The sequence below is a fragment of the Maylandia zebra genome, linkage group LG5 (assembly GCF_041146795.1).
Source record: "Maylandia zebra isolate NMK-2024a linkage group LG5, Mzebra_GT3a, whole genome shotgun sequence".
NCBI classification, from domain to species: Eukaryota; Metazoa; Chordata; class Actinopteri; order Cichliformes; family Cichlidae; genus Maylandia; species Maylandia zebra.
In genome coordinates, this window is record NC_135171.1 from 5,462,321 (window position 1) to 5,488,444 (window position 26,124).

Here is a 26,124-nt window from a genome sequence, read left to right on the forward strand (position 1 = left end):
CATATGAATAGCTGTAACTTTTGATAGAAGACTCGGATACACATGTTTATGGCTTTATCTTATAGAACTCAAGGTTCCCGTGCTGGGAAAACAGGTTTTGCAGCTGTTTGAGCTAAGATTTCCAAGTTATTCACATAATGAAAACCTATACTTTGTTTCGGTCGAGTTCCCCATTCAAATGCATGTAACAGTGAGAAACGCACTGTCTTGGCGAAAGAAAGCGTTTTTGTACAACTTCATAGAAATAGCTGTAACTTTTGATAGAAGACTCAGACAAACATGTTTATGGCCTTATCTTATAGAACTCAAGGTTCCCGTGCTGGGAAAACAGGTTTTGTAGCTGTTTGAGCTAAGATTTCCAAGTTATTCACATAATGAAAACCTATACTTTGTTTCGGTCGAGTTCCCCATTCAAATGCATGTAACAGTGAGAAATGCACTGTCTTGGCGAAAGAAAGCGTTTTTGTACAACTTCATAGAAATAGCTGTAACTTTTGATAGAAGACTCAGACAAACATGTTTATGGCCTTATCTTATAGAACTCAAGGTCTCCGTGCTGGGAAAACAGGTTTTGCAGCTGTTTGAGCTAAGATTTCCAAGTTATTCACATAATGAAAACCTATACTTTGTTTCGGTGGAGTTCCCCATTCAAATGCATGTAACAGTGAGAAACGCACTGTCTTGGCGAAAGAAAGCGTTTTTGTACAACTTCATATAAATAGCTGTAACTTTTGATAGAAGACTCAGACAAACATGTTTATGGCTTTATCTTATAGAACTCAAGGTCTCCGTGCTGGGAAAACTGGTTTTGCAGCTGTTTGAGCTAAGATTTCCAAGTTATTCACATAATGAAAACTTGTACTTTGTTTCGGTGGAGTTCCCCATTCAAATGCATGTAACAGTGAGAAACGCACTGTCTTGGCGAAAGAAAGCGTTTTTGTACAACTTCATATAAATAGCTGTAACTTTTGATAGAAGACTCGGATACACATGTTTATGGCTTTATCTTATAGAACTCAAGGTTCCCGTGCTGGGAAAACAGGTTTTGCAGCTGTTTGAGCTAAGATTTCCAAGTTATTCACATAATGAAAACCTATACTTTGTTTCGGTGGAGTTCCCCATTCAAATGCATGTAACAGTGAGAAACGCACTGTCTTGGCGAAAGAAAGCGTTTTTGTACAACTTCATATGAATAGCTGTAACTTTTGATAGAAGACTCGGATACACATGTTTATGGCTTTATCTTATAGAACTCAAGGTTCCCGTGCTGGGAAAACAGGTTTTGCAGCTGTTTGAGCTAAGATTTCCAAGTTATTCACATAATGAAAACCTATACTTTGTTTCGGTCGAGTTCCCCATTCAAATGCATGTAACAGTGAGAAACGCACTGTCTTGGCGAAAGAAAGCGTTTTTGTACAACTTCATATAAATAGCTGTAACTTTTGATAGAAGACTCGGATACACATGTTTATGGCTTTATCTTATAGAACTCAAGGTTCCCGTGCTGGGAAAACAGGTTTTGTAGCTGTTTGAGCTAAGATTTCCAAGTTATTCACATAATGAAAACCTATACTTTGTTTCGGTCGAGTTCCCCATTCAAATGCATGTAACAGTGAGAAACGCACTGTCTTGGCGAAAGAAAGCGTTTTTGTACAACTTCATAGAAATAGCTGTAACTTTTGATAGAAGACTCAGACAAACATGTTTATGGCTTTATCTTATAGAACTCAAGGTCTCCGTGCTGGGAAAACAGGTTTTGCAGCTGTTTGAGCTAAGATTTCCAAGTTATTCACATAATGAAAACCTATACTTTGTTTCGGTCGAGTTCCCCATTCAAATGCATGTAACAGTGAGAAACGCACTGTCTTGGCGAAAGAAAGCGTTTTTGTACAACTTCATATAAATAGCTGTAACTTTTGATAGAAGACTCAGACAAACATGTTTATGGCTTTATCTTATAGAACTCAAGGTCTCCGTGCTGGGAAAACTGGTTTTGCAGCTGTTTGAGCTAAGATTTCCAAGTTATTCACATAATGAAAACCTATACTTTGTTTCGGTCGAGTTCCCCATTCAAATGCATGTAACAGTGAGAAACGCACTGTCTTGGCGAAAGAAAGCGTTTTTGTACAACTTCATAGAAATAGCTGTAACTTTTGATAGAAGACTCAGACAAACATGTTTATGGCTTTATCTTATAGAACTCAAGGTCTCCGTGCTGGGAAAACAGGTTTTGCAGCTGTTTGAGCTAAGATTTCCAAGTTATTCACATAATGAAAACTTGTACTTTGTTTCGGTGGAGTTCCCCATTCAAATGCATGTAACAGTGAGAAACGCACTGTCTTGGCGAAAGAAAGCGTTTTTGTACAACTTCATATGAATAGCTGTAACTTTTGATAGAAGACTCGGATACACATGTTTATGGCTTTATCTTATAGAACTCAAGGTTCCCGTGCTGGGAAAACAGGTTTTGCAGCTGTTTGAGCTAAGATTTCCAAGTTATTCACATAATGAAAACCTATACTTTGTTTCGGTCGAGTTCCCCATTCAAATGCATGTAACAGTGAGAAACGCACTGTCTTGGCGAAAGAAAGCGTTTTTGTACAACTTCATATGAATAGCTGTAACTTTTGATAGAAGACTCGGATACACATGTTTATGGCTTTATCTTATAGAACTCAAGGTTCCCGTGCTGGGCAAACAGGTTTTGCAGCTGTTTGAGCTAAGATTTCCAAGTTATTCACATAATGAAAACCTATACTTTGTTTCGGTCGAGTTCCCCATTCAAATGCATGTAACAGTGAGAAACGCACTGTCTTGGCGAAAGAAAGCGTTTTTGTACAACTTCATAGAAATAGCTGTAACTTTTGATAGAAGACTCAGACAAACATGTTTATGGCCTTATCTTATAGAACTCAAGGTCTCCGTGCTGGGCAAACAGGTTTTGCAGCTGTTTGAGCTACGATTTCCAAGTTATTCACATAATGAAAACCTATACTTTGTTTCGGTCGAGTTCCCCATTCAAATGCATGTAACAGTGAGAAACGCACTGTCTTGGCGAAAGAAAGCGTTTTTGTACAACTTCATATGAATAGCTGTAACTTTTGATAGAAGACTCGGATACACATGTTTATGGCTTTATCTTATAGAACTCAAGGTTCCCGTGCTGGGAAAACAGGTTTTGCAGCTGTTTGAGCTAAGATTTCCAAGTTATTCACATAATGAAAACCTATACTTTGTTTCGGTCGAGTTCCCCATTCAAATGCATGTAACAGTGAGAAACGCACTGTCTTGGCGAAAGAAAGCGTTTTTGTACAACTTCATAGAAATAGCTGTAACTTTTGATAGAAGACTCAGACAAACATGTTTATGGCCTTATCTTATAGAACTCAAGGTTCCCGTGCTGGGAAAACAGGTTTTGTAGCTGTTTGAGCTAAGATTTCCAAGTTATTCACATAATGAAAACCTATACTTTGTTTCGGTCGAGTTCCCCATTCAAATGCATGTAACAGTGAGAAATGCACTGTCTTGGCGAAAGAAAGCGTTTTTGTACAACTTCATAGAAATAGCTGTAACTTTTGATAGAAGACTCAGACAAACATGTTTATGGCCTTATCTTATAGAACTCAAGGTCTCCGTGCTGGGAAAACAGGTTTTGCAGCTGTTTGAGCTAAGATTTCCAAGTTATTCACATAATGAAAACCTATACTTTGTTTCGGTCGAGTTCCCCATTCAAATGCATGTAACAGTGAGAAACGCACTGTCTTGGCGAAAGAAAGCGTTTTTGTACAACTTCATAGAAATAGCTGTAACTTTTGATAGAAGACTCGGATACACATGTTTATGGCTTTATCTTATAGAACTCAAGGTTCCCGTGCTGGGCAAACAGGTTTTGCAGCTGTTTGAGCTACGATTTCCAAGTTATTCACATAATGAAAACCTATACTTTGTTTCGGTCGAGTTCCCCATTCAAATGCATGTAACAGTGAGAAATGCACTGTCTTGGCGAAAGAAAGCGTTTTTGTACAACTTCATAGAAATAGCTGTAACTTTTGATAGAAGACTCAGACAAACATGTTTATGGCCTTATCTTATAGAACTCAAGGTCTCCGTGCTGGGAAAACAGGTTTTGCAGCTGTTTGAGCTAAGATTTCCAAGTTATTCACATAATGAAAACCTATACTTTGTTTCGGTGGAGTTCCCCATTCAAATGCATGTAACAGTGAGAAACGCACTGTCTTGGCGAAAGAAAGCGTTTTTGTACAACTTCATAGAAATAGCTGTAACTTTTGATAGAAGACTCAGACAAACATGTTTATGGCCTTATCTTATAGAACTCAAGGTCTCCGTGCTGGGAAAACAGGTTTTGCAGCTGTTTGAGCTAAGATTTCCAAGTTATTCACATAATGAAAACCTATACTTTGTTTCGGTGGAGTTCCCCATTCAAATGCATGTAACAGTGAGAAACGCACTGTCTTGGCGAAAGAAAGCGTTTTTGTACAACTTCATATGAATAGCTGTAACTTTTGATAGAAGACTCGGATACACATGTTTATGGCTTTATCTTATAGAACTCAAGGTTCCCGTGCTGGGAAAACAGGTTTTGCAGCTGTTTGAGCTAAGATTTCCAAGTTATTCACATAATGAAAACCTATACTTTGTTTCGGTCGAGTTCCCCATTCAAATGCATGTAACAGTGAGAAACGCACTGTCTTGGCGAAAGAAAGCGTTTTTGTACAACTTCATATAAATAGCTGTAACTTTTGATAGAAGACTCGGATACACATGTTTATGGCTTTATCTTATAGAACTCAAGGTTCCCGTGCTGGGAAAACAGGTTTTGTAGCTGTTTGAGCTAAGATTTCCAAGTTATTCACATAATGAAAACCTATACTTTGTTTCGGTCGAGTTCCCCATTCAAATGCATGTAACAGTGAGAAACGCACTGTCTTGGCGAAAGAAAGCGTTTTTGTACAACTTCATAGAAATAGCTGTAACTTTTGATAGAAGACTCAGACAAACATGTTTATGGCTTTATCTTATAGAACTCAAGGTCTCCGTGCTGGGAAAACAGGTTTTGCAGCTGTTTGAGCTAAGATTTCCAAGTTATTCACATAATGAAAACCTATACTTTGTTTCGGTCGAGTTCCCCATTCAAATGCATGTAACAGTGAGAAACGCACTGTCTTGGCGAAAGAAAGCGTTTTTGTACAACTTCATATAAATAGCTGTAACTTTTGATAGAAGACTCAGACAAACATGTTTATGGCTTTATCTTATAGAACTCAAGGTCTCCGTGCTGGGAAAACTGGTTTTGCAGCTGTTTGAGCTAAGATTTCCAAGTTATTCACATAATGAAAACTTGTACTTTGTTTCGGTGGAGTTCCCCATTCAAATGCATGTAACAGTGAGAAACGCACTGTCTTGGCGAAAGAAAGCGTTTTTGTACAACTTCATATAAATAGCTGTAACTTTTGATAGAAGACTCGGATACACATGTTTATGGCTTTATCTTATAGAACTCAAGGTTCCCGTGCTGGGAAAACAGGTTTTGCAGCTGTTTGAGCTAAGATTTCCAAGTTATTCACATAATGAAAACCTATACTTTGTTTCGGTCGAGTTCCCCATTCAAATGCATGTAACAGTGAGAAACGCACTGTCTTGGCGAAAGAAAGCGTTTTTGTACAACTTCATATAAATAGCTGTAACTTTTGATAGAAGACTCGGACAAACATGTTTATGGCTTTATCTTATAGAACTCAAGGTCTCCGTGCTGGGAAAACAGGTTATGCAGCTGTTTGAGCTAAGATTTCCAAGTTATTCACATAATGAAAACCTATACTTTGTTTCAGTCAAGTTCCCCATTCAAATGCATGTAACAGTGAGAAACGCACTGTCTTGGCGAAAGAAAGCGTTTTTGTACAACTTCATATAAATAGCTGTAACATTTGATAGAAGACTCGGATACACATGTTTATGGCTTTATCTTATAGAACTCAAGGTTCCCGTGCTGGGAAAACAGGTTTTGTAGCTGTTTGAGCTAAGATTTCCAAGTTATTCACATAATGAAAACCTATACTTTGTTTCGGTCGAGTTCCCCATTCAAATGCATGTAACAGTGAGAAACGCACTGTCTTGGCGAAAGAAAGCGTTTTTGTACAACTTCATATAAATAGCTGTAACTTTTGATAGAAGACTCAGACAAACATGTTTATGGCTTTATCTTATAGAACTCAAGGTCTCCGTGCTGGGAAAACTGGTTTTGCAGCTGTTTGAGCTAAGATTTCCAAGTTATTCACATAATGAAAACTTGTACTTTGTTTCGGTGGAGTTCCCCATTCAAATGCATGTAACAGTGAGAAACGCACTGTCTTGGCGAAAGAAAGCGTTTTTGTACAACTTCATATGAATAGCTGTAACTTTTGATAGAAGACTCGGATACACATGTTTATGGCTTTATCTTATAGAACTCAAGGTTCCCGTGCTGGGCAAACAGGTTTTGCAGCTGTTTGAGCTAAGATTTCCAAGTTATTCACATAATGAAAACCTATACTTTGTTTCGGTGGAGTTCCCCATTCAAATGCATGTAACAGTGAGAAACGCACTGTCTTGGCGAAAGAAAGCGTTTTTGTACAACTTCATAGAAATAGCTGTAACTTTTGATAGAAGACTCAGACAAACATGTTTATGGCCTTATATTATAGAACTCAAGGTCTCCGTGCTGGGAAAACAGGTTTTGCAGCTGTTTGAGCTAAGATTTCCAAGTTATTCACATAATGAAAACCTATACTTTGTTTCGGTCGAGTTCCCCATTCAAATGCATGTAACAGTGAGAAACGCACTGTCTTGGCGAAAGAAAGCGTTTTTGTACAACTTCATAGAAATAGCTGTAACTTTTGATAGAAGACTCAGACAAACATGTTTATGGCTTTATCTTATAGAACTCAAGGTCTCCGTGCTGGGAAAACAGGTTTTGCAGCTGTTTGAGCTAAGATTTCCAAGTTATTCACATAATGAAAACCTATACTTTGTTTCGGTCGAGTTCCCCATTCAAATGCATGTAACAGTGAGAAACGCACTGTCTTGGCGAAAGAAAGCGTTTTTGTACAACTTCATAGAAATAGCTGTAACTTTTGATAGAAGACTCAGACAAACATGTTTATGGCTTTATCTTATAGAACTCAAGGTCTCCGTGCTGGGAAAACAGGTTTTGCAGCTGTTTGAGCTAAGATTTCCAAGTTATTCACATAATGAAAACCTATACTTTGTTTCGGTCGAGTTCCCCATTCAAATGCATGTAACAGTGAGAAACGCACTGTCTTGGCGAAAGAAAGCGTTTTTGTACAACTTCATATAAATAGCTGTAACTTTTGATAGAAGACTCAGACAAACATGTTTATGGCTTTATCTTATAGAACTCAAGGTCTCCGTGCTGGGAAAACAGGTTTTGCAGCTGTTTGAGCTAAGATTTCCAAGTTATTCACATAATGAAAACCTATACTTTGTTTCGGTCGAGTTCCCCATTCAAATGCATGTAACAGTGAGAAACGCACTGTCTTGGCGAAAGAAAGCGTTTTTGTACAACTTCATAGAAATAGCTGTAACATTTGATAGAAGACTCGGATACACATGTTTATGGCTTTATCTTATAGAACTCAAGGTTCCCGTGCTGGGAAAACAGGTTTTGTAGCTGTTTGAGCTAAGATTTCCAAGTTATTCACATAATGAAAACCTATACTTTGTTTCGGTGGAGTTCCCCATTCAAATGCATGTAACAGTGAGAAACGCACTGTCTTGGCGAAAGAAAGCGTTTTTGTACAACTTCATATAAATAGCTGTAACTTTTGATAGAAGACTCAGACAAACATGTTTATGGCTTTATCTTATAGAACTCAAGGTCTCCGTGCTGGGAAAACTGGTTTTGCAGCTGTTTGAGCTAAGATTTCCAAGTTATTCACATAATGAAAACTTGTACTTTGTTTCGGTGGAGTTCCCCATTCAAATGCATGTAACAGTGAGAAACGCACTGTCTTGGCGAAAGAAAGCGTTTTTGTACAACTTCATATAAATAGCTGTAACTTTTGATAGAAGACTCGGATACACATGTTTATGGCTTTATCTTATAGAACTCAAGGTTCCCGTGCTGGGAAAACAGGTTTTGCAGCTGTTTGAGCTAAGATTTCCAAGTTATTCACATAATGAAAACCTATACTTTGTTTCGGTGGAGTTCCCCATTCAAATGCATGTAACAGTGAGAAACGCACTGTCTTGGCGAAAGAAAGCGTTTTTGTACAACTTCATATGAATAGCTGTAACTTTTGATAGAAGACTCGGATACACATGTTTATGGCTTTATCTTATAGAACTCAAGGTTCCCGTGCTGGGAAAACAGGTTTTGCAGCTGTTTGAGCTAAGATTTCCAAGTTATTCACATAATGAAAACCTATACTTTGTTTCGGTCGAGTTCCCCATTCAAATGCATGTAACAGTGAGAAACGCACTGTCTTGGCGAAAGAAAGCGTTTTTGTACAACTTCATATAAATAGCTGTAACTTTTGATAGAAGACTCGGACAAACATGTTTATGGCTTTATCTTATAGAACTCAAGGTCTCCGTGCTGGGAAAACAGGTTATGCAGCTGTTTGAGCTAAGATTTCCAAGTTATTCACATAATGAAAACCTATACTTTGTTTCGGTCGAGTTCCCCATTCAAATGCATGTAACAGTGAGAAACGCACTGTCTTGGCGAAAGAAAGCGTTTTTGTACAACTTCATATAAATAGCTGTAACATTTGATAGAAGACTCGGATACACATGTTTATGGCTTTATCTTATAGAACTCAAGGTCTCCGTGCTGGGAAAACTGGTTTTGCAGCTGTTTGAGCTAAGATTTCCAAGTTATTCACATAATGAAAACTTGTACTTTGTTTCGGTGGAGTTCCCCATTCAAATGCATGTAACAGTGAGAAACGCACTGTCTTGGCGAAAGAAAGCGTTTTTGTACAACTTCATATAAATAGCTGTAACTTTTGATAGAAGACTCGGATACACATGTTTATGGCTTTATCTTATAGAACTCAAGGTTCCCGTGCTGGGAAAACAGGTTTTGCAGCTGTTTGAGCTAAGATTTCCAAGTTATTCACATAATGAAAACCTATACTTTGTTTCGGTGGAGTTCCCCATTCAAATGCATGTAACAGTGAGAAACGCACTGTCTTGGCGAAAGAAAGCGTTTTTGTACAACTTCATATGAATAGCTGTAACTTTTGATAGAAGACTCGGATACACATGTTTATGGCTTTATCTTATAGAACTCAAGATTCCCGTGCTGGGAAAACAGGTTTTGCAGCTGTTTGAGCTAAGATTTCCAAGTTATTCACATAATGAAAACCTATACTTTGTTTCGGTCGAGTTCCCCATTCAAATGCATGTAACAGTGAGAAACGCACTGTCTTGGCGAAAGAAAGCGTTTTTGTACAACTTCATATAAATAGCTGTAACTTTTGATAGAAGACTCGGATACACATGTTTATGGCTTTATCTTATAGAACTCAAGGTTCCCGTGCTGGGAAAACAGGTTTTGTAGCTGTTTGAGCTAAGATTTCCAAGTTATTCACATAATGAAAACCTATACTTTGTTTCGGTCGAGTTCCCCATTCAAATGAACAGTGAGAAACGCACTGTCTTGGCGAAAGAAAGCGTTTTTGTACAACTTCATAGAAATAGCTGTAACTTTTGATAGAAGACTCAGACAAACATGTTTATGGCTTTATCTTATAGAACTCAAGGTCTCCGTGCTGGGAAAACAGGTTTTGCAGCTGTTTGAGCTAAGATTTCCAAGTTATTCACATAATGAAAACCTATACTTTGTTTCGGTCGAGTTCCCCATTCAAATGCATGTAACAGTGAGAAACGCACTGTCTTGGCGAAAGAAAGCGTTTTTGTACAACTTCATATAAATAGCTGTAACTTTTGATAGAAGACTCAGACAAACATGTTTATGGCTTTATCTTATAGAACTCAAGGTTCCCGTGCTGGGCAAACAGGTTTTGCAGCTGTTTGAGCTAAGATTTCCAAGTTATTCACATAATGAAAACCTATACTTTGTTTCGGTCGAGTTCCCCATTCAAATGCATGTAACAGTGAGAAACGCACTGTCTTGGCGAAAGAAAGCGTTTTTGTACAACTTCATAGAAATAGCTGTAACTTTTGATAGAAGACTCAGACAAACATGTTTATGGCCTTATCTTATAGAACTCAAGGTCTCCGTGCTGGGCAAACAGGTTTTGCAGCTGTTTGAGCTACGATTTCCAAGTTATTCACATAATGAAAACCTATACTTTGTTTCGGTCGAGTTCCCCATTCAAATGCATGTAACAGTGAGAAACGCACTGTCTTGGCGAAAGAAAGCGTTTTTGTACAACTTCATATGAATAGCTGTAACTTTTGATAGAAGACTCGGATACACATGTTTATGGCTTTATCTTATAGAACTCAAGGTTCCCGTGCTGGGAAAACAGGTTTTGCAGCTGTTTGAGCTAAGATTTCCAAGTTATTCACATAATGAAAACCTATACTTTGTTTCGGTCGAGTTCCCCATTCAAATGCATGTAACAGTGAGAAACGCACTGTCTTGGCGAAAGAAAGCGTTTTTGTACAACTTCATAGAAATAGCTGTAACTTTTGATAGAAGACTCAGACAAACATGTTTATGGCCTTATCTTATAGAACTCAAGGTTCCCGTGCTGGGAAAACAGGTTTTGTAGCTGTTTGAGCTAAGATTTCCAAGTTATTCACATAATGAAAACCTATACTTTGTTTCGGTCGAGTTCCCCATTCAAATGCATGTAACAGTGAGAAATGCACTGTCTTGGCGAAAGAAAGCGTTTTTGTACAACTTCATAGAAATAGCTGTAACTTTTGATAGAAGACTCAGACAAACATGTTTATGGCCTTATCTTATAGAACTCAAGGTCTCCGTGCTGGGAAAACAGGTTTTGCAGCTGTTTGAGCTAAGATTTCCAAGTTATTCACATAATGAAAACCTATACTTTGTTTCGGTCGAGTTCCCCATTCAAATGCATGTAACAGTGAGAAACGCACTGTCTTGGCGAAAGAAAGCGTTTTTGTACAACTTCATAGAAATAGCTGTAACTTTTGATAGAAGACTCGGATACACATGTTTATGGCTTTATCTTATAGAACTCAAGGTTCCCGTGCTGGGCAAACAGGTTTTGCAGCTGTTTGAGCTACGATTTCCAAGTTATTCACATAATGAAAACCTATACTTTGTTTCGGTCGAGTTCCCCATTCAAATGCATGTAACAGTGAGAAACGCACTGTCTTGGCGAAAGAAAGCGTTTTTGTACAACTTCATAGAAATAGCTGTAACTTTTGATAGAAGACTCAGACAAACATGTTTATGGCCTTATCTTATAGAACTCAAGGTTCCCGTGCTGGGAAAACAGGTTTTGTAGCTGTTTGAGCTAAGATTTCCAAGTTATTCACATAATGAAAACCTATACTTTGTTTCGGTCGAGTTCCCCATTCAAATGCATGTAACAGTGAGAAATGCACTGTCTTGGCGAAAGAAAGCGTTTTTGTACAACTTCATAGAAATAGCTGTAACTTTTGATAGAAGACTCAGACAAACATGTTTATGGCCTTATCTTATAGAACTCAAGGTCTCCGTGCTGGGAAAACAGGTTTTGCAGCTGTTTGAGCTAAGATTTCCAAGTTATTCACATAATGAAAACCTATACTTTGTTTCGGTCGAGTTCCCCATTCAAATGCATGTAACAGTGAGAAACGCACTGTCTTGGCGAAAGAAAGCGTTTTTGTACAACTTCATAGAAATAGCTGTAACTTTTGATAGAAGACTCGGATACACATGTTTATGGCTTTATCTTATAGAACTCAAGGTTCCCGTGCTGGGCAAACAGGTTTTGCAGCTGTTTGAGCTAAGATTTCCAAGTTATTCACATAATGAAAACCTATACTTTGTTTCGGTCGAGTTCCCCATTCAAATGCATGTAACAGTGAGAAACGCACTGTCTTGGCGAAAGAAAGCGTTTTTGTACAACTTCATAGAAATAGCTGTAACTTTTGATAGAAGACTCAGACAAACATGTTTATGGCCTTATATTATAGAACTCAAGGTCTCCGTGCTGGGAAAACAGGTTTTGCAGCTGTTTGAGCTAAGATTTCCAAGTTATTCACATAATGAAAACCTATACTTTGTTTCGGTCGAGTTCCCCATTCAAATGCATGTAACAGTGAGAAACGCACTGTCTTGGCGAAAGAAAGCGTTTTTGTACAACTTCATATAAATAGCTGTAACTTTTGATAGAAGACTCGGATACACATGTTTATGGCTTTATCTTATAGAACTCAAGGTTCCCGTGCTGGGAAAACAGGTTTTGTAGCTGTTTGAGCTAAGATTTCCAAGTTATTCACATAATGAAAACCTATACTTTGTTTCGGTCGAGTTCCCCATTCAAATGCATGTAACAGTGAGAAACGCACTGTCTTGGCGAAAGAAAGCGTTTTTGTACAACTTCATAGAAATAGCTGTAACTTTTGATAGAAGACTCAGACAAACATGTTTATGGCTTTATCTTATAGAACTCAAGGTCTCCGTGCTGGGCAAACAGGTTTTGCAGCTGTTTGAGCTAAGATTTCCAAGTTATTCACATAATGAAAACCTATACTTTGTTTCGGTCGAGTTCCCCATTCAAATGCATGTAACAGTGAGAAACGCACTGTCTTGGCGAAAGAAAGCGTTTTTGTACAACTTCATATAAATAGCTGTAACTTTTGATAGAAGACTCAGACAAACATGTTTATGGCTTTATCTTATAGAACTCAAGGTCTCCGTGCTGGGCAAACAGGTTTTGCAGCTGTTTGAGCTAAGATTTCCAAGTTATTCACATAATGAAAACCTATACTTTGTTTCGGTCGAGTTCCCCATTCAAATGCATGTAACAGTGAGAAACGCACTGTCTTGGCGAAAGAAAGCGTTTTTGTACAACTTCATAGAAATAGCTGTAACTTTTGATAGAAGACTCAGACAAACATGTTTATGGCTTTATCTTATAGAACTCAAGGTCTCCGTGCTGGGAAAACAGGTTTTGCAGCTGTTTGAGCTAAGATTTCCAAGTTATTCACATAATGAAAACTTGTACTTTGTTTCGGTGGAGTTCCCCATTCAAATGCATGTAACAGTGAGAAACGCACTGTCTTGGCGAAAGAAAGCGTTTTTGTACAACTTCATATGAATAGCTGTAACTTTTGATAGAAGACTCGGATACACATGTTTATGGCTTTATCTTATAGAACTCAAGGTTCCCGTGCTGGGCAAACAGGTTTTGCAGCTGTTTGAGCTAAGATTTCCAAGTTATTCACATAATGAAAACCTATACTTTGTTTCGGTCGAGTTCCCCATTCAAATGCATGTAACAGTGAGAAACGCACTGTCTTGGCGAAAGAAAGCGTTTTTGTACAACTTCATAGAAATAGCTGTAACTTTTGATAGAAGACTCAGACAAACATGTTTATGGCCTTATCTTATAGAACTCAAGGTCTCCGTGCTGGGAAAACAGGTTTTGCAGCTGTTTGAGCTAAGATTTCCAAGTTATTCACATAATGAAAACCTATACTTTGTTTCGGTCGAGTTCCCCATTCAAATGCATGTAACAGTGAGAAACGCACTGTCTTGGCGAAAGAAAGCGTTTTTGTACAACTTCATAGAAATAGCTGTAACTTTTGATAGAAGACTCGGATACACATGTTTATGGCTTTATCTTATAGAACTCAAGGTTCCCGTGCTGGGCAAACAGGTTTTGCAGCTGTTTGAGCTACGATTTCCAAGTTATTCACATAATGAAAACCTATACTTTGTTTCGGTCGAGTTCCCCATTCAAATGCATGTAACAGTGAGAAACGCACTGTCTTGGCGAAAGAAAGCGTTTTTGTACAACTTCATATGAATAGCTGTAACTTTTGATAGAAGACTCGGATACACATGTTTATGGCTTTATCTTATAGAACTCAAGGTTCCCGTGCTGGGAAAACAGGTTTTGCAGCTGTTTGAGCTAAGATTTCCAAGTTATTCACATAATGAAAACCTATACTTTGTTTCGGTCGAGTTCCCCATTCAAATGCATGTAACAGTGAGAAACGCACTGTCTTGGCGAAAGAAAGCGTTTTTGTACAACTTCATAGAAATAGCTGTAACTTTTGATAGAAGACTCAGACAAACATGTTTATGGCCTTATCTTATAGAACTCAAGGTTCCCGTGCTGGGAAAACAGGTTTTGTAGCTGTTTGAGCTAAGATTTCCAAGTTATTCACATAATGAAAACCTATACTTTGTTTCGGTCGAGTTCCCCATTCAAATGCATGTAACAGTGAGAAATGCACTGTCTTGGCGAAAGAAAGCGTTTTTGTACAACTTCATAGAAATAGCTGTAACTTTTGATAGAAGACTCAGACAAACATGTTTATGGCCTTATCTTATAGAACTCAAGGTCTCCGTGCTGGGAAAACAGGTTTTGCAGCTGTTTGAGCTAAGATTTCCAAGTTATTCACATAATGAAAACCTATACTTTGTTTCGGTCGAGTTCCCCATTCAAATGCATGTAACAGTGAGAAACGCACTGTCTTGGCGAAAGAAAGCGTTTTTGTACAACTTCATAGAAATAGCTGTAACTTTTGATAGAAGACTCGGATACACATGTTTATGGCTTTATCTTATAGAACTCAAGGTTCCCGTGCTGGGCAAACAGGTTTTGCAGCTGTTTGAGCTAAGATTTCCAAGTTATTCACATAATGAAAACCTATACTTTGTTTCGGTCGAGTTCCCCATTCAAATGCATGTAACAGTGAGAAACGCACTGTCTTGGCGAAAGAAAGCGTTTTTGTACAACTTCATAGAAATAGCTGTAACTTTTGATAGAAGACTCAGACAAACATGTTTATGGCCTTATATTATAGAACTCAAGGTCTCCGTGCTGGGAAAACAGGTTTTGCAGCTGTTTGAGCTAAGATTTCCAAGTTATTCACATAATGAAAACCTATACTTTGTTTCGGTCGAGTTCCCCATTCAAATGCATGTAACAGTGAGAAACGCACTGTCTTGGCGAAAGAAAGCGTTTTTGTACAACTTCATATGAATAGCTGTAACTTTTGATAGAAGACTCGGATACACATGTTTATGGCTTTATCTTATAGAACTCAAGGTTCCCGTGCTGGGAAAACAGGTTTTGCAGCTGTTTGAGCTAAGATTTCCAAGTTATTCACATAATGAAAACCTATACTTTGTTTCGGTCGAGTTCCCCATTCAAATGCATGTAACAGTGAGAAACGCACTGTCTTGGCGAAAGAAAGCGTTTTTGTACAACTTCATAGAAATAGCTGTAACTTTTGATAGAAGACTCAGACAAACATGTTTATGGCTTTATCTTATAGAACTCAAGGTCTCCGTGCTGGGCAAACAGGTTTTGCAGCTGTTTGAGCTAAGATTTCCAAGTTATTCACATAATGAAAACCTATACTTTGTTTCGGTCGAGTTCCCCATTCAAATGCATGTAACAGTGAGAAACGCACTGTCTTGGCGAAAGAAAGCGTTTTTGTACAACTTCATAGAAATAGCTGTAACTTTTGATAGAAGACTCAGACAAACATGTTTATGGCTTTATCTTATAGAACTCAAGGTCTCCGTGCTGGGCAAACAGGTTTTGCAGCTGTTTGAGCTAAGATTTCCAAGTTATTCACATAATGAAAACCTATACTTTGTTTCGGTCGAGTTCCCCATTCAAATGCATGTAACAGTGAGAAACGCACTGTCTTGGCGAAAGAAAGCGTTTTTGTACAACTTCATAGAAATAGCTGTAACTTTTGATAGAAGACTCAGACAAACATGTTTATGGCTTTATCTTATAGAACTCAAGGTCTCCGTGCTGGGAAAACAGGTTTTGCAGCTGTTTGAGCTAAGATTTCCAAGTTATTCACATAATGAAAACCTATACTTTGTTTCGGTCGAGTTCCCCATTCAAATGCATGTAACAGTGAGAAACGCACTGTCTTGGCGAAAGAAAGCGTTTTTGTACAACTTCATAGAAATAGCTGTAACTTTTGATAGAAGACTCAGACAAACATGTTTATGGCTTTATCTTATAGAACTCAAGGTCTCCGTGCTGGGAAAACAGGTTTTGCAGCTGTTTGAGCTAAGATTTCCAAGTTATTCACATAATGAAAACTTGTACTTTGTTTCGGTGGAGTTCCCCATTCAAATGCATGTAACAGTGAGAAACGCACTGTCTTGGCGAAAGAAAGCGTTTTTGTACAACTTCATATGAATAGCTGTAACTTTTGATAGAAGACTCGGATACACATGTTTATGGCTTTATCTTATAGAACTCAAGGTTCCCGTGCTGGGAAAACAGGTTTTGCAGCTGTTTGAGCTAAGATTTCCAAGTTATTCACATAATGAAAACCTATACTTTGTTTCGGTCGAGTTCCCCATTCAAATGCATGTAACAGTGAGAAACGCACTGTCTTGGCGAAAGAAAGCGTTTTTGTACAACTTCATAGAAATAGCTGTAACTTTTGATAGAAGACTCAGACAAACATGTTTATGGCTTTATCTTATAGAACTCAAGGTTCCCGTGCTGGGAAAACAGGTTTTGCAGCTGTTTGAGCTAAGATTTCCAAGTTATTCACATAATGAAAACCTATACTTTGTTTCGGTCGAGTTCCCCATTCAAATGAACAGTGAGAAACGCACTGTCTTGGCGAAAGAAAGCGTTTTTGTACAACTTCATATAAATAGCTGTAACTTTTGATAGAAGACTCGGATACACATGTTTATGGCTTTATCTTATAGAACTCAAGGTTCCCGTGCTGGGCAAACAGGTTTTGCAGCTGTTTGAGCTAAGATTTCCAAGTTATTCACATAATGAAAACCTATACTTTGTTTCGGTCGAGTTCCCCATTCAAATGCATGTAACAGTGAGAAACGCACTGTATTGGCGAAAGAAAGCGTTTTTGTACAACTTCATAGAAATAGCTGTAACTTTTGATAGAAGACTCGGACAAACATGTTTATGGCTTTATCTTATAGAACTCAAGGTCTCCGTGCTGGGAAAACAGGTTTTGTAGCTGTTTGAGCTAAGATTTCCAAGTTATTCACATAATGAAAACCTATACTTTGTTTCGGTCGAGTTCCCCATTCAAATGCATGTAACAGTGAGAAATGCACTGTCTTGGCGAAAGAAAGCGTTTTTGTACAACTTCATATAAATAGCTGTAACTTTTGATAGAAGACTCGGATACACATGTTTATGGCTTTATCTTATAGAACTCAAGGTTCCCGTGCTGGGAAAACAGGTTTTGTAGCTGTTTGAGCTAAGATTTCCAAGTTATTCACATAATGAAAACCTATACTTTGTTTCGGTGGAGTTCCCCATTCAAATGCATGTAACAGTGAGAAACGCACTGTCTTGGCGAAAGAAAGCGTTTTTGTACAACTTCATATAAATAGCTGTAACTTTTGATAGAAGACTCAGACAAACATGTTTATGGCTTTATCTTATAGAACTCAAGGTCTCCGTGCTGGGAAAACAGGTTTTGCAGCTGTTTGAGCTAAGATTTCCAAGTTATTCACATAATGAAAACTTGTACTTTGTTTCGGTCGAGTTCCCCATTCAAATGCATGTAACAGTGAGAAACGCACTGTCTTGGCGAAAGAAAGCGTTTTTGTACAACTTCATAGAAATAGCTGTAACTTTTGATAGAAGACTCAGACAAACATGTTTATGGCCTTATATTATAGAACTCAAGGTCTCTGTGCTGGGTAAACTGGTTTTGCAGCTGTTTGAGCTAAGATTTCCAAGTTATTCACATAATGAAAACCTATACTTTGTTTCGGTCGAGTTCCCCATTCAAATGCATGTAACAGTGAGAAACGCACTGTCTTGGCGAAAGAAAGCGTTTTTGTACAACTTCATATGAATAGCTGTAACTTTTGATAGAAGACTCGGATACACATGTTTATGGCTTTATCTTATAGAACTCAAGGTTCCCGTGCTGGGCAAACAGGTTTTGCAGCTGTTTGAGCTAAGATTTCCAAGTTATTCACATAATGAAAACCTATACTTTGTTTCGGTCGAGTTCCCCATTCAAATGCATGTAACAGTGAGAAACGCACTGTCTTGGCGAAAGAAAGCGTTTTTGTACAACTTCATAGAAATAGCTGTAACTTTTGATAGAAGACTCAGACAAACATGTTTATGGCCTTATCTTATAGAACTCAAGGTCTCCGTGCTGGGCAAACAGGTTTTGCAGCTGTTTGAGCTAAGATTTCCAAGTTATTCACATAATGAAAACCTATACTTTGTTTCGGTCGAGTTCCCCATTCAAATGCATGTAACAGTGAGAAACGCACTGTCTTGGCGAAAGAAAGCGTTTTTGTACAACTTCATATGAATAGCTGTAACTTTTGATAGAAGACTCGGATACACATGTTTATGGCTTTATCTTATAGAACTCAAGGTTCCCGTGCTGGGAAAACAGGTTTTGCAGCTGTTTGAGCTAAGATTTCCAAGTTATTCACATAATGAAAACCTATACTTTGTTTCGGTCGAGTTCCCCATTCAAATGCATGTAACAGTGAGAAACGCACTGTCTTGGCGAAAGAAAGCGTTTTTGTACAACTTCATAGAAATAGCTGTAACTTTTGATAGAAGACTCAGACAAACATGTTTATGGCTTTATCTTATAGAACTCAAGGTTCCCGTGCTGGGAAAACAGGTTTTGTAGCTGTTTGAGCTAAGATTTCCAAGTTATTCACATAATGAAAACCTATACTTTGTTTCGGTCGAGTTCCCCATTCAAATGAACAGTGAGAAACGCACTGTCTTGGCGAAAGAAAGCGTTTTTGTACAACTTCATATAAATAGCTGTAACTTTTGATAGAAGACTCGGATACACATGTTTATGGCTTTATCTTATAGAACTCAAGGTTCCCGTGCTGGGCAAACAGGTTTTGCAGCTGTTTGAGCTAAGATTTCCAAGTTATTCACATAATGAAAACCTATACTTTGTTTCGGTCGAGTTCCCCATTCAAATGCATGTAACAGTGAGAAACGCACTGTATTGGCGAAAGAAAGCGTTTTTGTACAACTTCATAGAAATAGCTGTAACTTTTGATAGAAGACTCGGACAAACATGTTTATGGCTTTATCTTATAGAACTCAAGGTCTCCGTGCTGGGAAAACAGGTTTTGTAGCTGTTTGAGCTAAGATTTCCAAGTTATTCACATAATGAAAACCTATACTTTGTTTCGGTCGAGTTCCCCATTCAAATGCATGTAACAGTGAGAAATGCACTGTCTTGGCGAAAGAAAGCGTTTTTGTACAACTTCATATAAATAGCTGTAACTTTTGATAGAAGACTCGGATACACATGTTTATGGCTTTATCTTATAGAACTCAAGGTTCCCGTGCTGGGAAAACAGGTTTTGTAGCTGTTTGAGCTAAGATTTCCAAGTTATTCACATAATGAAAACCTATACTTTGTTTCGGTGGAGTTCCCCATTCAAATGCATGTAACAGTGAGAAACGCACTGTCTTGGCGAAAGAAAGCGTTTTTGTACAACTTCATATAAATAGCTGTAACTTTTGATAGAAGACTCAGACAAACATGTTTATGGCTTTATCTTATAGAACTCAAGGTCTCCGTGCTGGGAAAACTGGTTTTGCAGCTGTTTGAGCTAAGATTTCCAAGTTATTCACATAATGAAAACTTGTACTTTGTTTCGGTGGAGTTCCCCATTCAAATGCATGTAACAGTGAGAAACGCACTGTCTTGGCGAAAGAAAGCGTTTTTGTACAACTTCATATAAATAGCTGTAACTTTTGATAGAAGACTCGGATACACATGTTTATGGCTTTATCTTATAGAACTCAAGGTTCCCGTGCTGGGAAAACAGGTTTTGCAGCTGTTTGAGCTAAGATTTCCAAGTTATTCACATAATGAAAACCTATACTTTGTTTCGGTCGAGTTCCCCATTCAAATGCATGTAACAGTGAGAAACGCACTGTCTTGGCGAAAGAAAGCGTTTTTGTACAACTTCATAGAAATAGCTGTAACTTTTGATAGAAGACTCAGACAAACATGTTTATGGCTTTATCTTATAGAACTCAAGGTCTCCGTGCTGGGAAAACAGGTTTTGCAGCTGTTTGAGCTAAGATTTCCAAGTTATTCACATAATGAAAACCTATACTTTGTTTCGGTCGAGTTCCCCATTCAAATGCATGTAACAGTGAGAAACGCACTGTCTTGGCGAAAGAAAGCGTTTTTGTACAACTTCATAGAAATAGCTGTAACTTTTGATAGAAGACTCAGACAAACATGTTTATGGCTTTATCTTATAGAACTCAAGGTCTCCGTGCTGGGAAAACAGGTTTTGCAGCTGTTTGAGCTAAGATTTCCAAGTTATTCACATAATGAAAACTTGTACTTTGTTTCGGTCGAGTTCCCCATTCAAATGCATGTAACAGTGAGAAACGCACTGTCTTGGCGAAAGAAAGCGTTTTTGTACAACTTCATAGAAATAGCTGTAACTTTTGATAGAAGACTCAGACAAACATGTTTATGGCCTTATATTATAGAACTCAAGGTCTCCGTGCTGGGTAAACTGGTTTTGCAGCTGTTTGAGCTAAGATTTCCAAGTTATTCACATAATGAAAACCTATACTTTGTTTCGGTCGAGTTCCCCATTCAAATGCATGTAACAGTGAGAAACGCACTGTCTTGGCGAAAGAAAGCGTTTTTGTACAACTTCATATGAATAGCTGTAACTTTTGATAGAAGACTCGGATACACATGTTTATGGCTTTATCTTATAGAACTCAAGGTTCCCGTGCTGGGCAAACAGGTTTTGCAGCTGTTTGAGCTAAGATTTCCAAGTTATTCACATAATGAAAACCTATACTTTGTTTCGGTCGAGTTCCCCATTCAAATGCATGTAACAGTGAGAAACGCACTGTCTTGGCGAAAGAAAGCGTTTTTGTACAACTTCATAGAAATAGCTGTAACTTTTGATAGAAGACTCAGACAAACATGTTTATGGCCTTATCTTATAGAACTCAAGGTCTCCGTGCTGGGCAAACAGGTTTTGCAGCTGTTTGAGCTAAGATTTCCAAGTTATTCACATAATGAAAACCTATACTTTGTTTCGGTCGAGTTCCCCATTCAAATGCATGTAACAGTGAGAAACGCACTGTCTTGGCGAAAGAAAGCGTTTTTGTACAACTTCATAGAAATAGCTGTAACTTTTGATAGAAGACTCGGATACACATGTTTATGGCTTTATCTTATAGAACTCAAGGTTCCCGTGCTGGGCAAACAGGTTTTGCAGCTGTTTGAGCTACGATTTCCAAGTTATTCACATAATGAAAACCTATACTTTGTTTCGGTCGAGTTCCCCATTCAAATGCATGTAACAGTGAGAAACGCACTGTCTTGGCGAAAGAAAGCGTTTTTGTACAACTTCATATGAATAGCTGTAACTTTTGATAGAAGACTCGGATACACATGTTTATGGCTTTATCTTATAGAACTCAAGGTTCCCGTGCTGGGAAAACAGGTTTTGCAGCTGTTTGAGCTAAGATTTCCAAGTTATTCACATAATGAAAACCTATACTTTGTTTCGGTCGAGTTCCCCATTCAAATGCATGTAACAGTGAGAAACGCACTGTCTTGGCGAAAGAAAGCGTTTTTGTACAACTTCATAGAAATAGCTGTAACTTTTGATAGAAGACTCAGACAAACATGTTTATGGCCTTATCTTATAGAACTCAAGGTTCCCGTGCTGGGAAAACAGGTTTTGTAGCTGTTTGAGCTAAGATTTCCAAGTTATTCACATAATGAAAACCTATACTTTGTTTCGGTCGAGTTCCCCATTCAAATGCATGTAACAGTGAGAAATGCACTGTCTTGGCGAAAGAAAGCGTTTTTGTACAACTTCATAGAAATAGCTGTAACTTTTGATAGAAGACTCAGACAAACATGTTTATGGCCTTATCTTATAGAACTCAAGGTCTCCGTGCTGGGAAAACAGGTTTTGCAGCTGTTTGAGCTAAGATTTCCAAGTTATTCACATAATGAAAACCTATACTTTGTTTCGGTCGAGTTCCCCATTCAAATGCATGTAACAGTGAGAAACGCACTGTCTTGGCGAAAGAAAGCGTTTTTGTACAACTTCATAGAAATAGCTGTAACTTTTGATAGAAGACTCGGATACACATGTTTATGGCTTTATCTTATAGAACTCAAGGTTCCCGTGCTGGGCAAACAGGTTTTGCAGCTGTTTGAGCTAAGATTTCCAAGTTATTCACATAATGAAAACCTATACTTTGTTTCGGTCGAGTTCCCCATTCAAATGCATGTAACAGTGAGAAACGCACTGTCTTGGCGAAAGAAAGCGTTTTTGTACAACTTCATAGAAATAGCTGTAACTTTTGATAGAAGACTCAGACAAACATGTTTATGGCCTTATATTATAGAACTCAAGGTCTCCGTGCTGGGAAAACAGGTTTTGCAGCTGTTTGAGCTAAGATTTCCAAGTTATTCACATAATGAAAACCTATACTTTGTTTCGGTCGAGTTCCCCATTCAAATGCATGTAACAGTGAGAAACGCACTGTCTTGGCGAAAGAAAGCGTTTTTGTACAACTTCATATGAATAGCTGTAACTTTTGATAGAAGACTCGGATACACATGTTTATGGCTTTATCTTATAGAACTCAAGGTTCCCGTGCTGGGAAAACAGGTTTTGCAGCTGTTTGAGCTAAGATTTCCAAGTTATTCACATAATGAAAACCTATACTTTGTTTCGGTCGAGTTCCCCATTCAAATGCATGTAACAGTGAGAAACGCACTGTCTTGGCGAAAGAAAGCGTTTTTGTACAACTTCATAGAAATAGCTGTAACTTTTGATAGAAGACTCAGACAAACATGTTTATGGCTTTATCTTATAGAACTCAAGGTCTCCGTGCTGGGCAAACAGGTTTTGCAGCTGTTTGAGCTAAGATTTCCAAGTTATTCACATAATGAAAACCTATACTTTGTTTCGGTCGAGTTCCCCATTCAAATGCATGTAACAGTGAGAAACGCACTGTCTTGGCGAAAGAAAGCGTTTTTGTACAACTTCATAGAAATAGCTGTAACTTTTGATAGAAGACTCAGACAAACATGTTTATGGCTTTATCTTATAGAACTCAAGGTCTCCGTGCTGGGCAAACAGGTTTTGCAGCTGTTTGAGCTAAGATTTCCAAGTTATTCACATAATGAAAACCTATACTTTGTTTCGGTCGAGTTCCCCATTCAAATGCATGTAACAGTGAGAAACGCACTGTCTTGGCGAAAGAAAGCGTTTTTGTACAACTTCATAGAAATAGCTGTAACTTTTGATAGAAGACTCAGACAAACATGTTTATGGCTTTATCTTATAGAACTCAAGGTCTCCGTGCTGGGAAAACAGGTTTTGCAGCTGTTTGAGCTAAGATTTCCAAGTTATTCACATAATGAAAACCTATACTTTGTTTCGGTCGAGTTCCCCATTCAAATGCATGTAACAGTGAGAAACGCACTGTCTTGGCGAAAGAAAGCGTTTTTGTACAACTTCATAGAAATAGCTGTAACTTTTGATAGAAGACTCAGACAAACATGTTTATGGCTTTATCTTATAGAACTCAAGGTCTCCGTGCTGGGAAAACAGGTTTTGCAGCTGTTTGAGCTAAGATTTCCAAGTTATTCACATAATGAAAACTTGTACTTTGTTTCGGTGGAGTTCCCCATTCAAATGCATGTAACAGTGAGAAACGCACTGTCTTGGCGAAAGAAAGCGTTTTTGTACAACTTCATATGAATAGCTGTAACTTTTGATAGAAGACTCGGATACACATGTTTATGGCTTTATCTTATAGAACTCAAGGTTCCCGTGCTGGGAAAACAGGTTTTGCAGCTGTTTGAGCTAAGATTTCCAAGTTATTCACATAATGAAAACCTATACTTTGTTTCGGTCGAGTTCCCCATTCAAATGCATGTAACAGTGAGAAACGCACTGTCTTGGCGAAAGAAAGCGTTTTTGTACAACTTCATAGAAATAGCTGTAACTTTTGATAGAAGACTCAGACAAACATGTTTATGGCTTTATCTTATAGAACTCAAGGTTCCCGTGCTGGGAAAACAGGTTTTGCAGCTGTTTGAGCTAAGATTTCCAAGTTATTCACATAATGAAAACCTATACTTTGTTTCGGTCGAGTTCCCCATTCAAATGAACAGTGAGAAACGCACTGTCTTGGCGAAAGAAAGCGTTTTTGTACAACTTCATATAAATAGCTGTAACTTTTGATAGAAGACTCGGATACACATGTTTATGGCTTTATCTTATAGAACTCAAGGTTCCCGTGCTGGGCAAACAGGTTTTGCAGCTGTTTGAGCTAAGATTTCCAAGTTATTCACATAATGAAAACCTATACTTTGTTTCGGTCGAGTTCCCCATTCAAATGCATGTAACAGTGAGAAACGCACTGTATTGGCGAAAGAAAGCGTTTTTGTACAACTTCATAGAAATAGCTGTAACTTTTGATAGAAGACTCGGACAAACATGTTTATGGCTTTATCTTATAGAACTCAAGGTCTCCGTGCTGGGAAAACAGGTTTTGTAGCTGTTTGAGCTAAGATTTCCAAGTTATTCACATAATGAAAACCTATACTTTGTTTCGGTCGAGTTCCCCATTCAAATGCATGTAACAGTGAGAAATGCACTGTCTTGGCGAAAGAAAGCGTTTTTGTACAACTTCATATAAATAGCTGTAACTTTTGATAGAAGACTCGGATACACATGTTTATGGCTTTATCTTATAGAACTCAAGGTTCCCGTGCTGGGAAAACAGGTTTTGTAGCTGTTTGAGCTAAGATTTCCAAGTTATTCACATAATGAAAACCTATACTTTGTTTCGGTGGAGTTCCCCATTCAAATGCATGTAACAGTGAGAAACGCACTGTCTTGGCGAAAGAAAGCGTTTTTGTACAACTTCATATAAATAGCTGTAACTTTTGATAGAAGACTCAGACAAACATGTTTATGGCTTTATCTTATAGAACTCAAGGTCTCCGTGCTGGGAAAACAGGTTTTGCAGCTGTTTGAGCTAAGATTTCCAAGTTATTCACATAATGAAAACTTGTACTTTGTTTCGGTCGAGTTCCCCATTCAAATGCATGTAACAGTGAGAAACGCACTGTCTTGGCGAAAGAAAGCGTTTTTGTACAACTTCATAGAAATAGCTGTAACTTTTGATAGAAGACTCAGACAAACATGTTTATGGCCTTATATTATAGAACTCAAGGTCTCTGTGCTGGGTAAACTGGTTTTGCAGCTGTTTGAGCTAAGATTTCCAAGTTATTCACATAATGAAAACCTATACTTTGTTTCGGTCGAGTTCCCCATTCAAATGCATGTAACAGTGAGAAACGCACTGTCTTGGCGAAAGAAAGCGTTTTTGTACAACTTCATATGAATAGCTGTAACTTTTGATAGAAGACTCGGATACACATGTTTATGGCTTTATCTTATAGAACTCAAGGTTCCCGTGCTGGGCAAACAGGTTTTGCAGCTGTTTGAGCTAAGATTTCCAAGTTATTCACATAATGAAAACCTATACTTTGTTTCGGTCGAGTTCCCCATTCAAATGCATGTAACAGTGAGAAACGCACTGTCTTGGCGAAAGAAAGCGTTTTTGTACAACTTCATAGAAATAGCTGTAACTTTTGATAGAAGACTCAGACAAACATGTTTATGGCTTTATCTTATAGAACTCAAGGTTCCCGTGCTGGGAAAACAGGTTTTGTAGCTGTTTGAGCTAAGATTTCCAAGTTATTCACATAATGAAAACCTATACTTTGTTTCGGTCGAGTTCCCCATTCAAATGAACAGTGAGAAACGCACTGTCTTGGCGAAAGAAAGCGTTTTTGTACAACTTCATATAAATAGCTGTAACTTTTGATAGAAGACTCGGATACACATGTTTATGGCTTTATCTTATAGAACTCAAGGTTCCC